The 27,974-nt window shown below is 37.2% G+C and overlaps 1 long non-coding RNA gene across 1 annotated transcript; it reads right to left on the reverse strand.

Annotated features, from left to right (window-relative positions):
* Positions 1 to 8,136: 8,136 nt before the first annotated feature.
* On the reverse strand, positions 8,137 to 27,959 carry LOC138682454 (uncharacterized). The gene is made up of 3 exons (XR_011322536.1): positions 27,832 to 27,959; positions 24,931 to 24,997; positions 8,137 to 10,515 (listed from the first exon to the last, which is right to left on the reverse strand). It is a non-coding gene; the product is annotated as an uncharacterized lncRNA (long non-coding RNA).
* Between the last annotated feature and the right edge of the window lie 15 nt (positions 27,960 to 27,974).

A 27,974-nucleotide genomic window follows, 5' to 3' on the forward strand; every position in this document is an offset into this window, starting at 1 on the left:
ATGTTAGCTTTTAAATTAGGTAGTAGAGGGGATTACATTTTTCCTGCTACCTATGCAAGGACAACAAAAGCAACCTACTCCCCTGAGATGTAGATAAATTAGTGTACCTAAATATAGCGCAATCCACTATTACCATTATGTTATGGATCGCGATGTGAGATGGAGGACTTCAAACTACCTTTGCATGACCTGGTTGAGGGAAGGGGAGAAGTTCAGCCGCAGCAGCCTGGGGCACAGTACAACTGGCCACGGACACAGGCTCACCCAGCAAACAGCGGTTGCCCCAGATGTGTGTGACTTTGCCTCTGCCCAAGTTCTCACCTCCATAACCCAGGACGAAGTGCTTGCTCCCTAATTACGTCTTTGAAAAGTCACCTGGTCAAATTGAGCAGCTGACAGGCAATTTTCAGTAGAACAAATAAATCAATGAGCTACATTGCAGAAGCAAAAAATCAATGAAGAATCAGTTTGATAAATACAGCTGACTCTTTAAATATTGCTTATGAAGCTAAACAAGAGACAAAAAAAGACCCCCCACCCCACACTTTGTGCTGGGATATAAACCTAAAATTTAAGATTTATCTTAGATAGAAAATTGTTTAGACTACCTATTTTATCCTTACTTAAAATGCATTAACTTTGGAAGTAATTGGAAGGGCAAAACCTCTGAAGAGTTGTATTCACTCATACTCATTCCACTCATGCCCCACAGAGAGACAACTTTTTTTTTTAAACATAATATTTTACTAAATAAAGAGTAACAGAGAAAGTGGTACCTCTCAGTCTGTTATCAGTCAGAAACAGATGGAAAAATTGTGACTGTGATGCAGAACATATTAAACTGTGGATTTATTTTTTTGAGCGTGTTTTCCCCCAAGTTCCTCTGGTATTTGATTGTTTCATCTAGTATTTATGTCTTACCCTTCAGACTAAAAGCTTTTAGGGACATAGACTTTCTCATCAATTATGTTCATGCAGTGTCTAGCACAATGAGACCCAGACTTGTTTTTAAGTGGCAACAAAATAAAAATGAATGGTAAATACAGATAATAATAATTTAGCAGCAGTGACTACAGGCTGTCCTAACATGCATGCAGGTATACAAGTGAAACTTGAGTGAGCTCTAAATTAGCCCTGTGTTCATTTTTTGATATGCCCGGTGTTTGAGTATATCTCCATGATCTTCTGCAAACCAACATGAACGAGCATTGCCTGACTCTAAGCGAGTCCGGTGCAAGCCTGCACTGACATGGAAGCCGCGTGGCTGGGGATCTTGGCTCACAACCTGCCTGTTTGGACGGAGATCGCTGTCATCTGCCTTCAAAAGAAGTGAGGGAAACTCTTGACCTGCTTTGAGGCAAAGTGTTTGCTGCTCGCTCTTGGTTTTGAGAGGGTTTAGTGGTACCAGACACGATGAGATCCGGTGGGCTGTTGCATCTTTCCTACGGGAACTGCAGAGGGGAAAAGGCAACAGCGAGACCTGCTTAGTCTCACATATTGACTAAAGAGACAGCAGTGGGCAGCAAGGAACAGACAGACATCAGCCTTGCCAGAAAGGGCTTCCTAGGAACCAGAGGAGAGGTTGCGTTCCTCAGAAAGTCACTGAGGGACCCAGAGCAAGGACCGGCCTTCAGGAACACAGCTGGCAGGAGAGAGATGTACAAACCTTGTAGCTTCTGTTTTCTTCCCTAATTTTGGTTTTCTCTATTTCAGAGCTGCATGTCTTGTTTCAGAATGGAATTTCCATCCTCACCGTAGCCAAATAAAACTTTGATTGTAAAAGTTTTTAGGTCCTTGTGGAGAAATCTAAGCACCTCTAAATCAAGATTTATTAGTGTACTGGAAAATATATAGAAGATTATGAATCTGTTACTAGAACTATGTGAAATGTATAAATAACAAGAGGTCAAATGTTGCTGGACAAATTTCTTACAGAGAAAGCCAGAACCTTCAAAACCACATAGAACTGGTCGAACCTGCACTCTGTCTTGCACCTTAAATATCATCAAGACTGTGGTTTGCACTTGCTTTGCTGAAGAAATACAAGCTTGCTCATGTGCACTCTGGCAGTGTGAAATGGTCTAAGAATGAACAGAGAAACCATTGTTTTCCCCTTGACTTAGAACATAAGTAATTAGTAATAATAAAAATATTTTAAAAGGACAAGAACCTGCATGAGACTGTGTTAGTAAAATAACCCATCTTCTCTTTGCTTGAATGCACATTTTACAAGACAGTGCCTTTTCTTCATCTCTGTGGAGAAAGTCCTATTAATTTGTACTGTTTGATGTCACATTCTGATGATTAATGCTAATTTTATATGGCTAGGCAAAAGAAAAAACCTTATGTCTATGTAGTCAAGATAAACATCTGCTGTCATTTTATAAAACGTCCTACAGTTTGTGCTCATGCTGTTTTGTGGAAGAGCACACTGCTTTACCACAGTCCTTTCATCACCACAAGTCTCCAGATTTCCATTCCCACTTTACGCACTCGCCACCTTTGCAGCGTGTTCGAGAGGAAGCTGTGAACTAAAAAGCACTTCAGTAAAAGGATAGCAGGCTTACTGAGCAAACGTGTGGATTGTGTCATTTGCCCTTTAGGGCGATGGCTATAAACGAAGAAGGGGAAGTAGAGCTTGGCCTTCCTCAGATGCCGATATGGATATTGGCCTGGAATTTGCAAGCTTCAGTGCTTTTGACCCAGGAGCTCATCAGGTGAAAAGAGAGCCGGACAGAGAGGGAGGAGCTGGAAAAACACACTGAGCTAAGTGGTAAGGATGGGTAAATAGATTATGCACATGAAATAAATATAGCCATTCTCTCCTCTTTTCTTACAATGCAGCTGTAGCAATACAAGTTTCAGTCTATGCCTCTTCTTTCTCAGATATACAAGGTGAGAAATCAAGGTGTTTGCAAATTGTCAGAATGAACTTGATATAGTTGTCTGATACAGGGACCAGGCATGGTTTTCCTGTAGATGGGAAGGAGAAAAACTAAGTGGAGTGAAAAAGTACTTCCCCAGGCTGTCTGTGTGATACTGTGAATAGTATTTGTAAATTACTTTTAAAACCAGAGGGGCATTCTATAAATCAGGAAACTCTGAATTGAGAATTGAAGATTATATAGCTAGTGAACTCCTGCTGGATTTCTGTGAACTAAAATCTAATTTTGGAGGGTCAGGAGCCGATATTCTTGCATAAGAAGTGCAGCACAAATCTATTTCTTTTTGCTCTTAATGAGTAGCCAAGACCACCTGTCTGTGCAACCTGGAAAACCTCTGTGGCAGTGTAGCACTGAAACAAACCTAGCCTCTGCGGTTCTGGTATGTCTGCTAAATGGAAAACATGAAAAAAAAGATCAACAAAGAAGCTTCCAGAGTCACTATACCTCTCACACATCTCTTTTTGCTTTACCTTCCTCTACATAAGGGTTTATTTCTCAGTCATAGCTCAGTTCCTCTGTATGTATGTGTTACACTCTACGCTTCTGTCACATGATCAACAGAAATTTAAGTATAGCATTATTATTATCTGCATTATTTTAGCTACTACAGATTTGGTTTGGAATATAGTGAATATAAAAATAAGAAACTGTTTGGGTTTTTTTTTTTCCCTGAGATCTTTCAATTTAAATAATCAGAACTTGCAAATGATGGGGAGGGAGTCAGTGAAAAATGGGTATTTTGCTGAAGTCCATGCAATAGGACAGAGCAGAACCAGATCTCTTTAAACGTAGTGCCCTCTTACAGGGAATCAGACTTCCTCTCAGTATATTGTGAGCTATTTAAAAGAAAGTTTCTTTTTATCCAAGTCTAGGGTCTTACACCCTGCTATTTATCAAGTATATGAGCACCATGAACTCTGTCATTTTACTTCCCTCTCTTCCACATCCTTTTTTTTCCCCCCATTGCTTATCAACACCTAGTGCTGGAAAATTGATTTGCAATAATAGACAAAGTGGCAATTTTTCTGGGGCCTTTTAAAAATTAGGTATCTGTAAGATTACTTACATAAACTGCTTTGAGCAGCAGAGAAATTAAGTTCTGTTCTTACGTACGTGTATTTTCTTCTAGCATTTGCACTTACAAAGCACCCAAAAAGAAAAGGAATCTGTTGTATATCAGGCAATTTTCAAATATATGGCTGTGTTGCTACTTATTCCATAGACTCCATCAGTTTTAAAACTTCTCTATTCAACAGAATCTCACACCATTTTCTACAAGATGGCATGTAATAAAAATGACATTATAATTACATTATTTATGGTTTCTTTTACATTCCTGTGACTCAGAAAAGGCTTAGTGTTTCTTTACTTCACATCTTCCAGAAATGGCCACTACAGCAAGTGAACCATGGGAAATATTAGTAAATATGCCTGAATGAAAAGAAGGTAAACTTGATGAAATACTAGCAACTGCAAAGATTTCTCAAAATTATGCTACATCCAGTCTGAGAAAAGACCTCCTGGGTGATGACTTTTATAGGTCTGTTTCCCACTAGGACTTCCCAAATCTCCAAATAGGAAAGTTTGCTATAGCTACAGCTGAGCTTAGTTAGAGTCAGGTTCTAATAAGGGATTCAACTACTCCCATGTCAGAGAAGATTTTCTGGCCCAGACTTGGTCCCCTCACCAAGCAAAACAGCATATAGCAGAGTGTATAGTGCCTCATGATCTAATAAAGAAGAAAGTAAAGGGGTATGGGCTATGATGAAGAAATCTGCATTAAAAAGTGCTGATTTATCACATCCTGATGTTTGCTTGGGATTTGCATGTCGACAAAACGTGGCAACAGATGTTGTTGGCTTTTGTTATTTGGAATGGAAATTACCTTGTAAAAAGAGATGTGCTAACCAGGGTTTTAGTCAAATCGACCGAGTGGATTACTCTTCCCACAGTCTAATGTGTCTGCAGATTGTAATTAGAAGGCAAATATCTTCAAAATCTGAAAACTGTGGATTCTGAATTTTCTTTAAAAAAGGAAAACACCCAAATAACAAAATACAAACTGAGGAAAAGTAATAAAAGTGTCACTGTTTTGTACTGATCAAAACAATACTCTTCCCTGACTCAAAATGTGGCTTACTCAAGGCTTATTCTAATGTCCGGGTCAGAGCAAGTTTTGACAGTTATCTAAGGAAGCTGAAGGAGATGGGAGGAGGTGACGAAGAGGGATGACTTTAACTGTTAAACAGAGATAGCACCAGCATAATTATTGAACTTCACAGAGGAAAAAATATTAAATAGTGATAGCTGAATATTCAGCTATAAAATAGTTTTAACAGTTCAAAAAATAGCCTGTAGTCATCTATGCATATTAAAATAGGCCTCTTAAACCTGTCGGCAAGATTCTGAAATCCCTATCTAGCTGATCAGATAAAACACTGCTTTATTGAGGGATTCCTCAGTTCCTGTGAACTTGCCATTTTTTTTCCAACCACTTACGTTGTTCCACAAGCTCTGGTCCAAATTAAAAAGTTATTTTAAGGTAGTGTGGCAATACCTTTCTCTTAAACAGAAAGCTGTAGCAAGCCACTGCACTGAAAGAGAAAATTGCATGGTAGGGGATGAACCTAAGTACGTGAGCAACAGACCACAAGGGCATGAAGTTAGTTAGTGTCATTTTTTCTGACAAAATTGCTGTCTCAGACCTAGGTTTTTCAACATGAAATCAAAATGATACTGAAGTGGTAATACTGTCTATAAACATAAGTTTGGGTTGTGTTCATTCCTTTCTCTTATCAATTTTTATGTTTCAGAGCACAGTTCCAAAAATGAGTTGATCTCAAATTAGTATTTCCCTCTGCCTTTCTTACTGTAGTTATTAGGGCATATGGTAGAAGTTTCAGCTGCAGAAATGAAAAAAAGATTCTTTGGAATGTGTCAGGCTATTCTCTGAAATCAGTGTTGACTTATGCATTTCTGCACCCCTTCAAGTAACTATTTAGTAGTTTGGCTTTGTATTTTTTGGCATGCTGGGTATCTGTTCATGTTTCTTTGTTTTAGTGTTAGGATGCTACTGGGACATTAGATGTTCTAGAAATTATATGGCAAGGCCATCTGTAATACCTGGAATACAGAAACTATAAAATCATTTTGAGTTTCTGACCACGTACAGTGAAATATTCCCTTATTTACATTTTCAGCAGAGGTATGTAGAATAGATTATGCTTTGGACAATGAAACCTTTGGCTCTGATTCTCATACCCGGACTGAATTGCTCTGTGATTGTTGGCAACTCGTACTTGCTTTGTGGGAACAATGAAATAAGAAGTTCTGAATATTGTTGTGACTCAGAAACATAAAACTCTGTAGAAATGCTTAACAATATATTTCATGATTATCTAAATTTTCTTTGAAATGCTTGACAGGCATATATATAGCATAAATGACAATGATTTGCCTGTTTAATATACAAGAAAGTGTGTCCTGTGTTACTTATTTTACCTGCTCTTTGATCTTTCAGAGCCGTAACTGCTTCTACCTTCCACTCATTACTTCATTCGTTTCTACTGCATCTCTTGCACAGAAGCGTATAAAGGGCAATAGTATAGGCTTTGTAATCCTACAATGAAAGGAAAGATTGGAAATGATAGTGCTCATATCAGAGAAATATAAATGAATTTGAAGACAATATATTTCAGTGCAAAATGGTGTTTTAACTGATGTGGAATTTTATTAATCTTATTCAGGTATATGTTAAACCCCCCAAACCTATGGCTTACATTAATTTAAACTATTAAAGCTGGTGAAGCTTTTTGGGCCTAGTCCTTAATCACTTTGCAACATTTTGCTAGTTTGAAGAGCTCTTGAACTGAGCATGAGTTACATTTGCTCACTTAAGACTCCTCTAACACCAAATATGAATGGAATAGGGTCCTATTGATTTGATATTTCACATGTGTGTGAAACTCATAAAAAGATAAGGAATTCAAAGATTTTTTTAGCCAGTATAAAACTCATAATCCTTTCGTTCTATGATCTACTGATTATAGCTCTGTGACTTCTTTTCTTTTTTTTATCTGCAAGGTAAAGTTTGTATTATGAGGAAAAAAAATCCACTGTTCCAGGTTCAGGAGCTCAAAGCAAAACTTAATTAAATTTGAATGGAGACTTGTAAAGAGAATATGTCAAGGAAAACTACAGAAAAAGCCTATGTTATTTCTTAATTATCCTTTGAGGTTTCTCTTCAATTGTTTCCCTTCACTGCTAAGCAAAACTACTCGGAGTGAGTACTGGCATGTTGTAAATGGGCTAGAAGTGGCACACATTCGGCTGTGTATTGATGTTTGGTTTTCGTATTTACTATCATCATCTTGGTAGGGAAATCTCTCCAAAAAAGAAAAGGGGTGCATGCATGTGCGTATGTGTCTGAACACGTGTGTAAAAGGGGGAACAGACCACAGCAGCAGGCTGACTGCTGGAGGTAGGCGAGTCACAACAATTGCTCCACTCCTCGGTATGACTGCCTGCAGCTATCCTGCCATGGGGAACTGGGGGCACGCTGGGGTTCACCCAGACCGCTGCGCTGCCGTGAATCATGGTGCAAATCTGCATAAGGTCATGAGGAAGAAAAGTATGCTGCTTCTCCGATCCAAGGGTGCATGCTTTGTACATGTGGAAGGTGTTTAGGTTATCAGCTTTATCTGTATTTTTACATGATATATCCTTCTCCCTGCAATGAAGTACAATTCATGACATTCTGCTAAGTAGCAGCAATAATAACACGAAGGAGGAGGACAGCATATTCGTAATTTGCTTTTGATTGCTCTTCAGTGCTTGAAGTAGTTTGAAGTAGATGTCTGAAGAATACATTTCTTGATCCTGAAATTCTGTTACTAATGGAAAAGTTTGTAGTACCCTATACCGATGTGTATGTAGTAACTGCATAGCTGGTTAGTATCTTTAGTATCTTAGTATGTTCCTCAAAAAGGAAAGTTAAAAAGCAGAATTGCTGTACTGTTAAACCAATGTCAAAACTTCAGGATGACATGGTATTTTTTTTCTACTCCTCAGATCTCCCCCTCTCTTTAACCCCCTTAAACCTACAAATTCAATTCTAGAAACATTTTGGGCATCGTTTCTCAACACACATTCAGTATCTTGCAGTTAGCAGTAAATGCTGTAAGTAACCATGTTGATTTGAACTTTTACTAAATTTCACAGACCAAGTTAGAGAAGAAGTTGAACATCAGGATAGGTCTTTGAAAAACAGATTGTGTAATAAGCAGAGAAAAGAGAATGAAAGAGAGGAGGATGATATAGGAGGAATAAGCATCCATCTGGTTTTCTGCTGGTACTAATGGAGCTGTATCAGAAACCAGTTTACTCTTGCTACCAAAATGCACAGCATCAGCCAAACATAAACAAACCTTCAGTTATGGAAAGGAGGAGCAAATGGCTAAAGTGAATTAATCAGTTGGGAGGGAAAAAGAATGTAAAGACAAAAAGCTCTTTCAGCCAGGCTAAGACATGCAGAGCAACATGTGATGTTGCCCTGAACTTTGAACATAATGAAATATTCCTAACAAGATGTTAAAGCAGAAAAAGAAAATAATCCAAAGCTAAATGAAGAATTAATTTAGATGCACGCTGAGATTTTTCATGAAAGTTTAAAATTGCTGGACTTGATGTGAAGTATTTCACTAAATTATAGCTTTAATGAAATACATGTTTTAGCTGACAAATTTCAGTGAATAAGTATTGAGTCCCCATTACTGCTTTTATCTTTTGCTGATGGTTCTTCTCCTCCCTCTTTAGAAGACACTCTTTCTCTCCATGCTCATTAATACCTGAAAATGTCTTGTATTTTGCCACCTCCATTATAGCAGTGATCGTTTGGTAATGGACTCAATTATCTCCACTTCTCATTGTTGTTATCTGCATGCGCAGCCATGACATAGGGGCTTTTCTCTGCCTCTGCATGTGATTGACTATCAGTGGGGTTTGGAGGGAAAGAATGTACATACTCTGACTTAAATTATGACTACCTTTTGGCCAACAAACACTTTCTGATTAATGTTCTTTATTCTGTTTTCAGGCTTAATTAGGCCTGATACAAAACAATTTGTAATTGCTAGTGAAGTGTAAGCTTCCTTGATCCTACAACACACTTTGAAAGTGATGGATTTCACTTTTCTGCTTGTGGATTGATATTATTTAAAGAAACATTGTTTTGTGAAAACTTCCGAGTAGCTAGAATTTTCAAACCAATTTTTTAGTGCATATCCTTTGCCTGCAGGTGTCCTTGTCATGAGGAAATACAGCACTATGTTTGAAATCACCTAAGCCAAGAATCAGTTCCTTTCTGGAGTGCGCAGGAGAGAAATTCTTTTTCACAGTAACTTTCAAGGTTTCAAACTGTTTTTGTTCTGTATTAGCACAGCCCAAATTTTCTCAACTTTTAGTATGAAAAAAGTTCCAGCATTCAAATTTATTTCCCGTGTCTTACAATGCAAGAGCGTAAATCTAAAGCTAGGTTATATTAAAGCTAGGTTATATCTTGAAAGTCATTGTGTCACGTTTACATGCATTGGGAGCAGAAGTATAGAAGGTCCACTGTGTTCCACATTGCATAAGCAAATAGGTGTCCTTGTCCCAAATTATTTGCAGTCTAAAAAATTGAGTGAGGGATGAGTGATTGAGTTTTAGGCTCAATACTTGAATATATTACAATATTCACACATATATATTGGCTTTACAGCAATAAAAAGAATTGCAAAACTCACATGTCTGCTATATGGAAAGTTGATTTTCACTGAAGACTAATTTTGTAATTTTTTTTTTTTAGATACTATTTTACCTCTTTTGCTTTTGAGTGGGCTTATAACCATATCCAGACCAGAAGTACCAGACTATTTTTGGAAAAAGGAGGCAAAAGAAAGGAAGATCCTGAATAGCTGTCAGTCTGGTAATGACTTTGGGGTGCCAAAGATGTGAACTTTACAGAAACACAGGAACTGCTTACTTAGCTAGGCTATGACCAAAGCACTTGCGAATTTGCCCACCCTACACTGATGACCGAACAACTGTTACGAGCCAGTGATAAGCGGACTTCTGTGAGCAAGGTGACAACTACCTTCCTTGGCACCAGGAAGGGGACCTTGTACTTGTTGTTGTGGCACTGCAGAATGGGTGTACCCTGCCAGAGCCCTTGTCCAGAACCTTGAACCCAGCAGCTGAAAATGAAATTCTGGACATCCGTTCTGGTTATCTTACGTCTGAAGAATGATGTATCCAATTTGTTGGTGCTTTTCTACTCCCCAATATTGTCACTCAAAAAAGAGAATGACTGGGCTCCGAGTAGTATCTGGTTCATTGGAGAGTAAATGTGGAATCAGCAGGGAGACAACCTCCTTTGCCCAGTGTCCATGCTTCCAAGGTCTGCCCATCCTGTTGTGGATTGTCTTGCTCCATCCCAGAGAGTTGTAGCCCTGAGACAGTCCCTCATGGTCCATTTTTTTCAGCATAGACAGTAGTGGCAGGAGGGTTTTCCACTTCATAACTCAATGGTCAACTTACAAATAAGAGAGAAGAAAAAGATGACTGAATTACATATTAGGAAAATATAGTATATTTAAGTTGACACATAAATGTGTCCTACTCCCCACATCTTGAATGCTGAGTTTTTCATTGACATTAATCTTCATAATAAAAGCAAGTTCAGAAGTTTCTGTGGTCAGAAACCTGTGCCTGTTTTAAATAATATATGCATCTGCTTTTCACTTATTGGACAATTCAGTCATTTAAACAAGTGGTTGAGTAATATTTTCATTTTACTGTCATCACTGTTTTATCTGAGATGTCACAAAAAGTATATTTTCCCCTATAGGATAAGAGTGGGAGTACTCTCTATGCTATCGTCCTAAAATGATATACCAGCCAAAAAATTTGTTTCTCAGATAATAAAGCAAGGAATGTGTAGTATCAAAAAAAGGGTATATTTTCTCATATGTAGAAACAGTTCAAAGATAAAAAGTAATCTGTGTTCATATATTAAAGAATCTGAGCGTACTACTAAAGTGAAAGGAAGGCAATTTTAAAGTATCTCCATAATTCAGAGGCATTGGCTCCATTTCAAACTGATAAAAATCATGCTTTGAAGTAACTTATATGCTTTTGAAAATCATAGCCAGAAGCAAGTATGTATGGTCAGGAGAATAGGATTATATCCTAAGGGAAATGATTATAATCTATATACCAAAACATGCCAGAGGAATGTACAACTTCGCTGCTTGTTTTGGACTATTTTACTTCAGGTTTCATTTGGCACTGATCCTCATCCCCAACAGCTTTCAGGAAGACTTTCTTCTACTCCACAGGAAAAGAAATAAATGAATAATAAAACAATAAATGGTGCAGTTTATACTTTGTCTATCAAGATGCAGAAAGTAAATAATTTCTGCATATTTGCAAGTTATGACAATATTTTAAATTTGAGTTTTGTGTAGCCAGAGGACAACATTTACGGCTCATAACTGGGAAGCTGGCAGGATATCATTCTCCTGATTATATACAACAGACATAATGTCATCCAATATATGCCCGAGAAACTGGCATTAGCTGCTCAATTAAGCCAGGCAAATAAAAGAAGCAAATATATCAATTAAGTAGATTTTCCTCATGCTAATGTTTTACCATCACTCTACTTTGACCTGGTTTTAAGTTGTATAAAAATGCACTCACACAGACACTGAAAGCATATAGCATTTCTACCATGCAGAATGAGTGAGGCACGACTTTATTCTGATGCCCTTTCTAGGAGTCACAGTCTCTCCAGGATCCCTGTTGTTATGGCTAGAAAGACGCTGGTCCAGAAGAAGACACAGAATTCCAAATTCGATGCCACCGTTGGACTACCTCTCTCCATTGACCATGCTATTAGCCCTGACTGATCTCCTGACTATCACATGTCATCACATGACTCCCACGGTAAATCCGTATCGAGCTTAGCGACAGCACCTTGTCAGTCCTCGTCTTCACAGACAAGCAGTTCAAAGACCTGTGAGTGTTGGGGGATCTGACAAATGGATATGCATCTGTGGTGTGGTTTAACCCCAGGCAGCAACGAAGCACCACGCAGCCGCTGCCCCCGCACCTCTGTGATATATGATTTATCTATAGGTGGGCATACATACATATGCACACACACACATAGATATCCATGTGTATATATATACAAGTGTACATATACATGAACAGTTTATGTATGTATTTTTATATAGAGAGCATATGCGTCAGCTCCAGTAAAAATACACATAATTTTACAAGTAGTATCTGATAAGAACACGTGCCAGCCAACAAGAGTTAATTTTGAAGCTGTTTTCAAGTTAGTCCATTGTTTGTAGGATGATTGATCTGGTCACTGCCAGACTTGCAATTAAGAATAAGAAGCAAGTGGTATGATGATGAGTAATATAATCACTATCCATGTAAGTAACCCAAATGTACAGTCATACTCATTCTTTTACCCATCATAAAACAAAGTCCGTTTGCTAAAGTAAAACAGTACATGCTAGATTGCTAACTCATTTGTTTTCAGTGAACTTGAATTTGAGCCACAGGTGTTTTAGTTTATACAGAAGCATTTCATAACAATACTTATTTATTCAAAGACTTAATTTCATCCCATACAATTCATAAATTTCAAAGATACTACATTTCTAAATGCATTTGTAGAATTATAACCTTTCTTTTGTAGGTAGTCTCAGAACTTTTTTACCAGCCTCTCATTATGAATTCAGATCTATTAAGTTTCCTTTCATTTTTCCCTTTACCTGCTAATCTGTGTAAAAACTATAGCTAAATCTTTCACATCAGGCATTCTGCAAATAGTAACTATCATCCTTTGGCGGGTGTGAGGTAGTAAGAGCTCCCTTTTCCTTTTTTTCTTCTTGCAACACAAGTTGTTTGAGTTCAGGTTTCACAGTGGTGCATCCAAATTCATTTACATATGTTTTCCAAGGGACTTAATAGATTCTGTTTGCAGGCATTCTGTGATTTATAATACTTCTATTTCTCACGTCAAAGGAGATGACATAGAAAAGATTACAGTGTTTTAGATCAGATGTAAGAGAGAAAATTCTGAAGAAGAAACCAAACATAAAATCTGCTAAACCACTGCAAAGAGAAAATAAGAACATGTGGCTTTGGTGTTTTTTTTAATAAACTTTCTAAACAAACAAAGCTAAAATGGCTGAAATCACCCTTTCCTCCTCTAACCCCATTTTAGTTTTTAACTGAAAAGGCCAAGCCCTCAAGTATGTACTGTACTGTAACTCTAGCCAAATTCAAACTGCATGAACTAAGGAGCTGGCCTAGTGAATTTCTACAACAGATAATTTGCTCTGTCAAATACAAGGTTATATTCTCAAAGACATAAATATTCTACTGGTGCAGAAAGTAATTAGGCTAAAATAATGAGAGAGATTCAAATTACCTAAGATTTTTAAAGCTTTGTCTTTAAATCTTTTTCAACAATTGTCTTTTTTTATGTATTAAATGTCTGTAATCTTGTTACTTAAAGCAATGTTATCATTATCAAAGTAGCCTGAGATAAGGAAAATAATTAGAGAAATTCCGATGACTTGAACATTCTCTCAGTTTGTGAAAATCCCCAAATAAGCACATAATTTCTGTCGATTAATAAGAACTGAAACACGGCACATTACACTTACACAAGAGTGTGAATATGTGTACATGTATATTTGGAGAACTAGACTTGCTAAACTAAATAATTTTCTTCAGCATAGTCCACTCTTGGCTCTTCCACTAAATGCTGAACTGAGCCCTGGGTGCTGCTGGGTATCTCCATACCCATCATTTGTGCTGATCCTCCAGTGCTATACTCGTTATACATGTATGAATCTGGCTGCCATAATGACACAACACTCAAGTTGCCATCATGAAGTATGTAGCAAACCTCATCCTCCCACCCTCTGGCATATTAATGAGCTTATTTGTTTAGCAAGAAGCTCTGTGCTCTATTCACTTCTTTCCAGCTTTTGAAAAATTTATGAAAAGCTTTTGGAAATACATAATCCTCTGTAAAACTGCTGGAAAAATACTCAGCTAAATTGAGTAGCATTTATCAGTTCTATTGGATAAACATGGCTCTAACTCTCTACTACCAATCTGAATAAGCATTTCCCCATAATTAAAGACTAAAGTTTGATTGTGTGTAATCTGTTTACTTTTACAGGTAAAAGAGAATAATATTGTTTGCATGCTTTTTCACTGGGATCCCTTAGGAAATTAATAATATATTTTCATTTTTTATAACAAAATCCATCCTTTTCATTGATTAAACAATGGTATCAGCACTACAAAGTAGACAAGGCTTGTTTTGCAGGGTCTTGTGGTCCCCATTTGTCATGTCCACATAAGACCATTGCATTTTAAAGATAAGAGACCTGGAAAATCAGCTTTCTAACTGGTGCTTTCATGTGAATCCAGCATTAATTGTCTCTTTGTACATATTCACAATAGATTCATTACTTTGGACATACTATTTTTGTGAACAAAATGTGTATTTGTAAAGAAGCTTTCTGTCTGTTTAATCATATACTTCACCTGAACAAAGATATCAAGCTTGCCAAACTTTCTCAACCTGTAACTGCAGCTTGAAATGTTGGTTCTGTGTACTGACTTCCTTAAGAGATTTTAGCTTAAAGCAAGTCTGATGCACAAAGCAGCAGCACTCACAGGTACCATGACTGTCTGCCCCGAGGCACACATCCACATCGCTGCACTGCACATTCCTGCCTACTTCTCGTACTCGGGGGAGTTATTTCTTGCTAGTTCATACCTGCAGCAAAGTAAAGCTTTTGTTCACATGTACTTACACATTGTCAAGGACGGGGAGACTCTAATTGTTACATACCATGGAAATTTTTACCATTGACTTCACTAAGCACAGGATCAAGCCCTGCTGTCATAGCCCTGAACCGTGCAAGACAGGCAATATCATAAGAAAAGCACATTTACAGAGAATTAAACTCACAGTCTACTCATTAGTGATTTCAGTTCCACAGTATAACACCCCATACTGCCCTCAGGTACACAGTAGCGTCCAGGCTAAATCAACAGCTCTAGGAAAAAAACCAGCCCCCCCAAACTCCAAACCCTGGTCTTGCACACCAGCACCTACAAATTGCACTAGCACCTCTGGAAATTGCTTGCTTTACAGTCTCAAGCCCTGTAGAGCCGACTGTCTCTCATTTTGAAACTTTAAACTGCATTGTTAGCATGACTCTTCAAAGTCTAGGTATAATGCCATAGAAAAGTCTCACCAAAGTAATAAAAATACCTTGATATATCATTTGTCTAGCAGTAAAGGGGAACCAAATTAGAGTGCTCTATAAAGAAATAATCCGTCAAGAATATTAGTGTAAATATTGCATATTTTGATTTCTGTATACTGAAAATAGTGTTTATTGTACTTTCAAGCAAATACTAGTTAATGATTTCTAGCATTTGTAAACATATATTCAGAAAAATATAATTTGAGGAATTTTTATGACCAGATTGAATCACAGTAATCTTTATATAATATTCATATTAATATAATACATAGAATGCAAAATAATACGCAGAGTCCAAAGTAGTCTACACAGTCAATTTTTCTACAGCCTGTTATTTTTAAACTAGCATTTTTACATAATCTAGCAATAAATGGTATTATTCTAACCTCACCATTTTTTTAATCCATGCTCTTCATAAATTGTCATAAATAGATTTAGTCAAAGTGTACAAGTAGTTAGTTTGAATCTCAAGCTTATGTCAAAATATTTCTGTCATATTGAGACTAATTTAAGGACTTGGGATCTCAAAGCTGTACCTATATAAGGTGCGTGGGTGAGGCATGGAATTTTTTCAGCTGCCTCAAAGTTAGGTGTCTGGATTAAGCTAAGCTTTTGTCTTCTTTTCAGCTGCTGGACAGAACAGGTATCCACAGGGCAATTTATCCCATCCCATCAGAGGAATGTAAGTAACAATAATGTTGGGATGGCTGTGTTAGATAAATTCTGCCTTTGAAGCAATTGTGATACACCCATATATGATGCATTTCCTGTAACAACAACAAAAAAAAACCCCAAACAAAAACAAACCTGAAGAAAGCTTCTGATTTTCTGGAGTAAGCTAGTGTTTGACGTTTGAAAGAATTATTGATTTTTCTAGTCCAGATTAGATCTTAAAGGCACCACTGCAAACTAGAATTTGGTTTAAAATTCACAAATTATAATGAACACTAAGCAAGATACAGAATTAAAACAAAATACTGGCTATGATTCATTGTAATCACAAAACTGAAAAAATAACTACTAAAATCAGCATTTTTTAAAATATAACCTATTTTCCAATGTTATAACTTGTACTCACATGTTAGTAGTTAAAACAAATGCATCTATTTACTATGAAAAATAATTTTCCAATATGTTACCAATTCTGTTTTCCCTTGTGATGGCATGATGTTAACCTTTTTATTAAAGAAATAAAGTACTAAAGCATAAAATAGGCCTTTAAAACTACATGCAAGCAGCCTTAGCTTGTGTATAGCTGTAACAACTACCTTTCTTTGTGGAAAAATGAGTGATTGGGTAGTTTTGTGGTTTTCCCCACTAAAAACTACTTCTAAATTAATCAGTGTTACTACTTAACAGTCTTTAGAGAGTAACTTCTTCCTAACCAAATAGTTAAAACAAAGAGACAAAATGCAAAATCCAGATCCTTTATGTATGTATTTAAGTCTAGTTGAAGTTTTCCAGTAGTTTAAAGAAAAAAAGTGTTGTCTGAATCAAAACTTTATTTTCAGTATTGTTCTTGTAGGGCAATGGAAATAATGAAATAAAAGTAAAATGATCAAAACCAACTTTTGGGTAAATAAACTGGTTTTGACATTATTTACTCCCAAACCTTTGATTAATTAGTATAATGTAAATTAGTGCTTTATTAGTTGTGGTTTTACAACAGCCAGTGTGATCAACATTATGTGAAACACAGGGAAACTGAAAAAGTTAAAATACTTGCTGAAAAGATACACAGAAAAGTGATTAAGCCAATAATAATACAAAAGGTGTGAAAGATTTTTTTTTTTTTCACATAGCACCATTCAGGAAGTTAGAAGGACTGGGAATTTGCTGGAAACTGCAAAGTAGCTTTGCAGAGCAGTAGCAGTAATGTATCCTTATTTCTACCAAAATAAGAGAGGGTGGCATAGACTGGAGGAGGAAAGCTTATCTCAGTAGTAAAATTTAAGGAAGAGGAGAGACAATCAGGAACCAGATGAAAAGCAAAGACAGGATGATACACAGGAAACATGAGAATGTCTACAAGGCAGAATGATCCTTAGACAGGAATAGAACAGATGGGAGAGAGTCCGATATTCACTACAACATCAAAAGAGTCGGGTATTTGTGGTTAGAAATTAAGAATAAAGAGGCCTGCCCATTGAGCAGATGCAGACACAGTAAAGATTTAAGATACTGATTGTGCACTGCAAAGGATTCAAACACAGAAAAACCATTGACTGCTCTTCACGTCCAGCCAAACAACTTCCTGATTTCCACTGAAAACCATGAATAAATAGCAGACATGGACAAAACTCATAAAAGTGGGAAGTCAGTGAACACAAGAGTGCTGCTAGTCCAGCAGTTCTCATAGCAGGAATCTGACCACAAATGGAGTTTTAGGACTTCTGAGTGAGACAGCAAAGACTTGCTTTGATTATTTAAATTGGTATTCGGGGTTATAAGCCCTTCAGAAGTGGAGCCTGCAGGCAGGAGTTTATTGGAAATCCAGATCTAGATAACGAGGCTGAACAGAAGATTTAAGGGAGATGTCCAACTTCTGGGAGGTATTTGCAGGAAAAGGACTCTTCTCAACAGATGGAGTCGATTCTAAGCATGCAAGTAAGCCCAGGTATCTAAGATCAAAGCTGGTCCCACAGCTTTTTTTTTTTTTAGATCTGAGAGTCTCAGATAATCAGTCTACTTAAATTTAGAAAATAAGAAGAGAAAAATTGATAAGTGGAGTGGTAAAGGATACAGAAAATGAAGAATAGTATTCTAGGAGAAAGAAAATATGAACAGTGATGAGAATGACAAGAGCAGAAGTCAGGGATATAAGACAGAGGAAGACTGCCTAATTCAGCTAGGATATTGGATGAACTCAAGAGAAAATAACTAATATATCTTTACATTAATGCAAAGACCTCTGAAAGTAAAATGAAAGACTTTGAACTGCTGGTGTAAGATATGGAAAAGCAACAAAGCTAATGATATGTGTAGTATTCTGGAAGCTGCTGCTGCAAGCTTTAATTAAATCAGATTTGAGCATGAATAAAATACATTTTAGTTAAATAATATTTTGGGGTGGTGGCAGAAGGTTGGGGTTTTTTTTGTAATAATGGCATAGGTCTACTATAAACCCTCAGAAAAGGACCCTAATGTGAAGAAAATAATGTTACTACTGAAGCCTGTGTCATGCAAACAGAAACTACAGACACTCTGGAGAGGAAATATTGCTATCAACAGCAACTATTCCTGAGCAGGAAATATGATAGATTTCTTTTTTTTTACAAATAATTAATGAAGCAAAAATAGGTTAACATTAACTTGTTTTGGGGAACAGTGAAGTCATAAGGGAAAAAAAAAAACAATTAAAGGAAGAGTTGAGTGATCAGAAGCTAGTTCAACTGCATAAACGGAATGGTTAAATAATTCTGTGATTAACATTTTTGGTTTTAGAGGAGCCAATAGTAAGAAGTCAGGAAACTTACTAGGGAAGTTTGCGGACTTACACAATGAGGAAGTATAGAATCTCTTGAAGTAAAATATACCAAAATTAAGAGAGCTTGCTTGAGTCTTCAGGAAAATTGGTGGTGTAACTCTTGGTGGCAAAGGGAGCTTTTTTAATGAGAATGATTAAAATGAAGCAAACCTCAACAATAAAACTGCCATTTCTGTGTAGCTGGAGACAGTTGAGGGAGGAAAAAGGCACATGATTTCCATCCCAGAACACCAAAAGTACTATGCATTATATGTTTTAATACATGTTTTTAAGAATTTTCTTAGCAATTTTTTAAAATTAATAAATTAAAGTCAACAATTGCAAATACATCTGGAAATAAATATATTTAAGGATAAACACTGAGACTACTCATTGGAATTCAATCATACAGTTTTCTCAATCAAATTTGAAAGAAAAGGTAGTCAAAGAAAGAAATAAAAATCAGCAAGCTCTATATCGGTTTACTAAGAATAATTCATGCATATTAGCTTCATGTTTTACTTTGATAAACCAGTATTTTCTTTAACTATAGGAAATTCTGTCTGAAATTTATTAAGCATTTGATATAAAATGGGAAATCATACTTGCACTGTTCTTAATGCTCTTCTGTAAACATCTACCGTTTACCATTGCTGGAGACAGATACTGTTCAGGTGGACCTTTGTTCTGGTCCTATATATAACTGGAAACAACATGTGCTACATGGGCATTGTATTGTGCATGAGCTACTTAGTCTTTCACAGAGATGTAATAAATTACCTCAGGGATAACACTTCGCTATTACAATATTGCAGTAAACCATCACATGCCTGCTCCTTCTAAGACTCAAGCTAGTATCTCTTCGTGATGTGCATGACTGATATGCATGAGGATAGTTTTATATTATCTTTCATTGCTCTAAAAGACCTCAGTTTTATACACTTTTCCAAAACAGGAGAACGGGACAGTGTTACTCTCCATAAATACATGGTGATACATAACATACAAAGACAGAAAACAGTCTAAGAACCTTTTGGCACAAGAACAAATGATGATGAATAGGCTGTAACTGGATGCTTGAAGGTCTCTAACCATCACAGGAGAGAAGTTCTGGAGAAACTTTTCAACTAGATGCAGTGGTGAAATCTAAGTAGTTTTAAGACTGAACATGATAAATTTAGGCATGAGTTTATACAGGTAGGTTGACTAGGATATCACAGAGCTGGATTTTCTCATACGAGTTGCCCCCCCCAGTCTCTTACTCCTGTGAATGAAACACACATCTTGGTCCTCACTCCCTGACCTTAATTGATGGCCAACAACTAAATTCTCATTCTCTGAACAGCCTATAAGCTTACATTTCCTCAGATTTGCTTTGTGATTATAATGTATTAAAATGAAATTATTTCAAATGAATTGCTTGTGTCTTTTGACAGGAGGATCAAGTGGTGGTTCATTCATAGAATGTATTCAGCTTGAGGCATATGGAATATACCTGTCCCTTATACCACAGATTTTTAAGAAAATTCCATGCAGGAGTAAAAAAGTAATTTCCACCCTTGCTCATCAATAACTAAGTATGAAACAGCATGTGTAAGACATGGGCAAAATCTAACATGGATTTCATATTATTATGAAATAACCCAGTTATTACGCTGTAAGTAGAGAATGATAGCTTCTGTGGGCAGCGATACCGATAGGATTACAGACACGAGCGGAGCCTTACGTTTGCCCTTGCCAGTCCTGAGATTAAGAAATGTGTGGATTTTCTCAGCCCAGAAGGCTGCAATCTGAGGTCATATGTTAATATATACTGTCAAACCGGTTTGCTTTGAAATCTCACTGAGACAACCAACACAGCCACAGACATTTTGCAACTTTTCTTTAAACCACAGTTTTTTTCATGCAATGTACAGATTAACACAAATTTAGCCCATATTATCCTAGATCCATGAATTTTAGAACACATTTTGGTGAGGCTAGGATTTCATTCTGAGATGATAAAAACCACCAAAGCATAGCAAAAGTATATACTTAAAATAGTTTACCTAGCTCAAACGTAAGGTATGTGTGTGTGGCCTAAAAGATAATAATAATGGTTTATATGCAATTTAAATCTGCTAAAGCTGAGTATATGACAAGGTGAAAGCATTGCACTTTTATTTAAACATTTAATTTTTTTAATGCTGTGTTGCAACACCAATCTACACAGACTTCTGGTGTAAAGAAAACAACTCAATAAACTGCTGGCATCTTCATTTTCAAAGTAATTATTGTCTTAGCCCAGCCCTAGCAATGACACCTGTAACTGTGACATCTTTCTTCTTCTGTTTTCTGGAGCAGAGGATTTGTTCTTTTCCCCATGTCCTGGATGGCCATGTAGAACACTCTGTACAAATGTGCATTTACTTGCCTAAATGCATTTAAAAATCTCTCATGGATGGCTTGCAATTGAACATCCTATGCTATTTATTCCTTGCTGTCTCAAAAATTAATTTATCATTGATTCAATCTGTAAAAGAGTCTTTTGGGGATTTCTGAAAATAAACCCTCTTCTTTCGTCTGAATATTAAATTCAGTTATTTACATGGTATTCTGAACTGCAGTAATTGAAATAATAGTCCCTACCTGTTGCATTCTATCATAGAAGTATTAATGTATTTAAAAAATACATCCCCAACAATTTTCTGGAAAATGTGTCATCTCAGATACAACAAACACATCATGAGAGGAAACTATTTTTAACTCATGCACAGTTTTGAGCTGCTACAGTCTTTTTCTTCTAGTCTCAGTGAGTTTTGGGAATCACAAAGTACTTCCTCTGGGTATGATTTTATGATTTTATGGTAAGTATATTGGTCTTCTGGACTTAAATGGAGAATATAATTTCTGAGATTCTCATAATATCCTATATAGATGAATATAACACATGGAATTATTCCTTAGCAAGCAGTACGTTCTGTATTATTTTCAAAAACAATATTTGTATGTTTATGGCTACACTTCCACTTTTCGTGATACTTTGTATCCATCTGAACAATATTTTCAATGCTATTTCTTTCTCTGAATAAAATAAGGTACTTAGTTAATTTATTCTGCTGAAGAAATGATGGTCAATGTACCGTTCCATTAATTACACCTAAATCTTCAATTTACTGAAAATTATATTTAAAATACACATTTCAAAACCTAGCTAGCCAAACCCTCAACTCACAGTGTTCCTGGAGCTGAGTATTTTAACCTCTGTACGTGCCCAAGTCTTGCAATGCACTTTGATTTGCCCTGGACTGGGGAGAATAAGGTGCCTTCCTAAATGTCTCCAGAACACAAAACCAGGTATGTAGTCAGCAAATCCATGCTCGCTCTGTCCAAAGGGATAATTCATGTCCCAAGGGATAGGAAAAATCTCCTTCAGAATCCTCACCAGATGTCATCTCCTAGAGAACTAAGAGAAGCTGGCACGATGCTGCAATAAGAAGTCATGGTGACTTGTCAGTAGTTCTGTGCCATTCAGCTGAAGTTTCTCAAGATGTTCATTATCACAAAATCAGTGAAAATAGGCAACTTACATAAAACGCTTTTACTCTTTTTTTTTTTTTTAATTCTTCTGCTACTGTTGGAGACAAAGTATATTTTTAATTCCATGAATAAAGTTGTTAACCAAACCAGCTACATTTAAAATAAAAATTTTAAGTTGAAAATAGTCATAAGCGATTTAGAATTACTGGATCATGAGGCTTTTTGAAAAATATGGAAAAAACCAGGAATGATAGCTGCTTGAAAACTGTAGTTAAGACTCCAATGTATAATACATTAAAGAGTTCACATTTTAGCTTTGTCCAGGATCTCTTTCAGTGTTTTGCAGTTGTGGCTAATGTTTACATAGCCTATTTTATTTTTCTAGTTGCTGTGCATTTGCTGGGGGACTTCTTAGCTTCTTAACCCTAGCGTCATTCTCAACCCCCTCAACCATATTATTTTTAAAAGTTTGGTGTCTTGAAATTTGATTTGTATAGACATAAATTCTCGTAGTTATTATATCTGTTGGTTTATATTCAAGAAAAGAAGATGTAGCTGGGTGGCTGCTAGCTTTCTTCATTGCTGTCATCAACCTTATTTTGGTGATTTCTAAATTGTCAAAATTACAGAGGATGGCTCCATTATCAGAACTATATCTTCATTTTCCACATTTTCACAAGTAGCACAATCATCTATGTTAAGATACTAACTGCTAAAATATGACTTTATATAGGAGTCTCCTGCTTGGTTTGGATGCTAACTTGATGTATGTTTTACCTGAAGTGAACCATGTGGTGCTCTGAGCATCTGTGATTTGCATAGCCTTCCAGTGTTCCGTTTTATCTGTTTATGATGTTTATTTATTTATAAATAAATTCATATTTATAAACAATGTGATTTTTTCACATTTGGAAGTATCTATGATCGTTTTTTTCTCCAATAGGTGACAGAAGGGCACATTTATTCTGGCCAGATTTCTACAATAGCTCACAACTTCCAGGACTTCATTTCTCATGTTATTCCCTACTAGGATGAGGTACGCTGCAACTTCCTAAATTAGCTGCCAGAGTTGCCTAAATATATATATTTAAAAGACAAAGCCTGAAGGCAAGATTTAACTTTTAGGACGTTCCTCTCTCAGCAGGATACACAAAGCAGTGACGGCAGGAATCACATCAGCCACTGTCTCTCTCTCTTCTACTCATGTGGCAAGGCCACACCAGATCACAGCTGAGAGATTATTAACATACTGTAATTCTAAGCAATAGACAACTGCTATGACCACTTCTTCCTGCAGTGCCCTTGTAGAGTTACAGAAATCCTATGCACTGAAATCTTCACCTTCCATCTAAAACCAGTGAAAGTGAGGGTGAGAATATGAGTTTAGTAGCTAATCCTAGACACCCCCTTGCCCTGCCACTATGATTGAATGTGCCACTGGTATGCTCAGAGGATTTTTCAACCGATTTTTCATCTTATGTCACCTAGCTGTTAGTAATTTCTGTGTGCAATTGTAAAAATGTTTTGGTCACCTTCTCAACAGACTCTTAAATATTGCAATGAAGTTATACAAAAGTAACAGACAATCCACGTTTTTGACGACATGGAAACAGATGTGTCCTTTGAGAAAGCCAGCAAAAAGTAGCAAATCTCTTATATATGTTAAAATTTTAGAAAATATTTAGAGATGAAAATGTAAAAAACTGAAGTAGAGATAGACTTTAAGGACTCTATTACTGCAACATGTAGGAGCAACTACTGTGGCTTGCAACTGCTCACAGTAGTTGGCGCTATCTCAACAGATCACTTGCTATATAACCACTGCCTGGTATTTCTTAAGTCACAGTGGCTTCTCACCTGATCCAAGATATGCTGACATGTTGTTTGTATCTCATCATTCATGAAAGAACCACACCGAAGTCTACAGTATTTTTTGTAGATTTGGTAAGAACACTCAGGAATACAACTACTACACTTGTTTGCTCGTCCAAGGAAGTCTGCTTGTGTCATCAGGTTGTTCTACAGTGAGAAGCCTTGTAGGGTCAGACTTAAATGTCATCCTGCCTGAAATTTTCTCATTTTTGAAGAGTAAGTTAAGTTAGATAAAAATCCAAGATTGTTCTCTCTTCTACCCTGCAGTCCCCATTAATGTACTCAGAAATGTGATCGCAATCATTTGGATGTATTTTAATAAGCTGAAAAGCTATTCAATTGTCCAGAACTGGAGTTTCAAAACTAGTTGAAAGTTTCTGTTTGATGATAATTGCAAACCTGAAGCGCACATACACAGATAAAATTGTGAGCAGGTTTGAAAAGTGAGTGGAGGGGTGCTAAAAACTTAGGTTAGGAGTTAATTTTCACTAAGTTAAATGCTGACCCGAAAACCGTAAATGGCAACCCAAGGTGGAAAATCTAAAAATTTTCTATTTTGACAGCACACTATCAAGTGATGCTGTCTAAAACTGAGGTCAGCATTGACAATAGGCATTGACAAATTATGTTAACAAAGTCAAGCATATTTTCTTGTTCAACTTCTAACGGAGTTTGAAACTAACACAAGAACAAAATTCAGGCTGAACATGATCCTTAGAACAATCATCTTGCTGTGTAAGCACAAACTCTGGACTTGCTATTGACAACATACCTGACTTTTTGAGGGGTTTTGCGCGTAGCATCTGCATGCTTACTGTGCCTCAATCATAGTTTAAAATCTGTAAAAATAAAGTATTTGTGTAAAGCATTCTTCCAGAGACTTTGGTCCTCACGGTACAGCTGTAGCAGAATGGTCAAATAGCTAGTATAGTTGATAATTACTGATGTAGCTCAGCTTACGCTCCACAATATTCTGAATTGCAATAGCTTAAGCTAAAATTCAGTGCTGAGCTAATACCGAGACAAATAGAGAACATTAACAATAGCAAAAGACTCAAAAGGTGCAAGATGCAGTATTATCTAATTATTTCACATTTAGCCCACATATGAAAAAGTGTCATTTATATGCACTGAGAATATTAACGATACTTGTATACAAAAGACCCATTTAACAAGAAACTGTCATTTTTTATTGAAGCACTATGCAACAGATTTTACAGAGAGGTCTGAAACACTCAACAGTTCTGTCCTGGAAGTTCAAGCCCTGGACTATGAAGCTGAGGTATGATTTTTAACCAGTAATAATGACAATCAGTTACCACTGTTTCCATTCAAATTTACTGCTGTATAGTGACTCATATTTATTCCTATTTTGGTATGTGCTTTGACTACTTAATTCTAGTTAAAGAATGTTATTCCTGACTTTCACCTATTACTGAATGGTACACAATTGATCTAAGGAATACAAATCGTTCAGTGCAGAAGAGATTTTTTGAAGAACTCAATATATTATTTCTTAAGATTGTAGTTATTCAATAGTCAGAAGAGGTGTAAAATTATTTTTTTATTAAGTGGCTTATTTCATACATGTTTACTTCCAACAAACCTATAAAATAATGTGTTATATTTAAAATCTCTATGCAAGTGACAAGATAGTAATACCTAGCAGAAAAATAAAATTGGCATAACTGCTACCTAAAACACTTTCTTCCAAACAGCGTACACTCATTTTCTCTGCTTGTGCATTTTTTTAGCTAAAGTTTGGACAAGGTAGAGGTTTTGTATCAGCAACTCAGCTTTGCTTTAGGATAATGTTTTTTCTCATGCTGGCACTTCTTGCTTTCCACTTAGATTGCTTCTCTCTGTCCTCAAACCTCCTGAGTCACAAGCACAGATACACTGAGAGTCTGACCAGCAAATGAGGCTTTCTCTCTGTGTGTAGGCCCATTACTCAGAGAATGATAAGCTCCCCTCCAGTGTAGCTCAATCTCACACCGGCTAGATTGCAAACCTTGTGTCCACCAGTGGTTTCTTGTGTGTAAAAAAAAATGGCAAAAATTAGTAAGCTATTTTTGTATCATATTTTTGTCATTTGCACCCAAAAGCAAAAGTGGAAATCCTTCTACACTGGAAGTGGAATTGCTTCTACAGTTTTGAAGCCGGAAATACCTGCACTTTGAAGATTAAACCAATGTGGAATTTAAAGATGGTTAAGTTCCAATAAACCTAATAAAAAAGATAACAAAGATGATTAACAGCACAAGAGTAAAAAATACCGTGTTTACAAGAGCTGCAGTAAAAATACCCTAACCTGTCTATTCCGAATGTAGATTGCTAGCTTGCAGAAAGTCTGAAGAAGAGGAAAAGATTGCTACCAAATGGTTACCAGTGTGGTATTTTACATGGCATTTGAGGAACTGCAAATTCCTCAAGGAAGTGGAAAAGCTGCAAATATCTGATGATGCATGTGGTGGACATTAGAAGTTGAATGATACCTTTCCTATGGTAAAATTAAAGGCATCAAATAATTGGGAACATGATTACAGATCTAAGCTCATCATTAACTGCACACAGAGTTCAAAGGGATCCAGGAATGACCTCTTCCTGTGTCAATTAACTATGCAGTCATGTGATAATATTGTTAGTTAATTTAATAAATAAAAGCATCACTCATGATCTGGCAATAGAAAGCACAAATTCTTCCTCTTTTTAGTGCTCAGTTTAGTTGGCACTTGGAAACTTACTCAAGGTAAGTTCATTTTTACCGAGTTCCAAATAATATTCTATCACTAGGTGCAAAATCTATTGTTTACAACAGGACCATTTTTACACATAACTGAAATACAGTGTAGAAATTATTAGTGAAGTGTACTAGCAACAATAATGAGAAATGCACAATACTGTGACTAATTGCTTCTGATAATGAAGTAGAAATATAAGTGTGCATCACAGCTTTCTCGGTAGAATATGAAGGAAATGCAAATCAGCTAGGCAGGCTAACTTCACAACTCTCGGTAGAAAAATCTCTCCTTGATTCATCCGGTGCGAGAACGCTACGTATTTTTATCCAGCATGTGTTAAGACTGAAGCTGTTGCAATAATTACTCAGAGTGAACATTAAAACAGTTCACTCCATCGTGCCTATCTTCACCGAAGTCAACCCGCCTTTCCCGCCCCACTGCCGCACCTTGGATCAGCTTACTCTCTCGTCTCTGCTGCAAGCCTTCCTTTCCAGCCAGAATCGACCTGGGGTTGGGGTTTTGGGGGGTTTGTTTGTTTGTTTGCTTTTTTAAGAAAGATGTAAGCAAAGAAAAAAACCGGCAGAAGGGCAGTGGGCAGACTTCGTGACAGAAAGTTTGGGGGGGGGGGGGTGCTGAACCCAACACCATCTTCATGCGGCCGCAAGCCCCAGCCCGGGCTACAAGACCCTTCAGCCCCCAGGCTCGCCCCAGCCCGGGCTACAAGACCCTTCAGCCCCCAGGCTCGCCCCAGCCCGGGCTACAAGACCCTTCAGCCCCCAGGCTCGCCGCTGCCAGGCCCACCATCCCTCGTCCCGTCCCCCCCCCCCCCCCCCCGCCTCAGCTGCCTCCCGGCCCCCAGCGCGCAGGTGTACCCGCTGCGGCCGCCCGCCTAGCTCCTCACCCCCTTCCCCCCCACACACACTCCCACTCACCCCCTTCTTCTGGAAAACCTCCACGTTCTCCAGAGGAAGCTCGCACCCGTGCGCCTGCTTCCCGCCTCCGGGCCGCCCCGCCGGGCCTCCCCCCCCGCCCCCGGTCCTCATCCTCCCTCAGCCGCCTCCCCGCCCGCCTCCAG

The sequence above is a fragment of the Haliaeetus albicilla genome, chromosome 28 (genome assembly GCF_947461875.1).
Source record: "Haliaeetus albicilla chromosome 28, bHalAlb1.1, whole genome shotgun sequence".
Classification (NCBI taxonomy): domain Eukaryota; kingdom Metazoa; phylum Chordata; class Aves; order Accipitriformes; family Accipitridae; genus Haliaeetus; species Haliaeetus albicilla.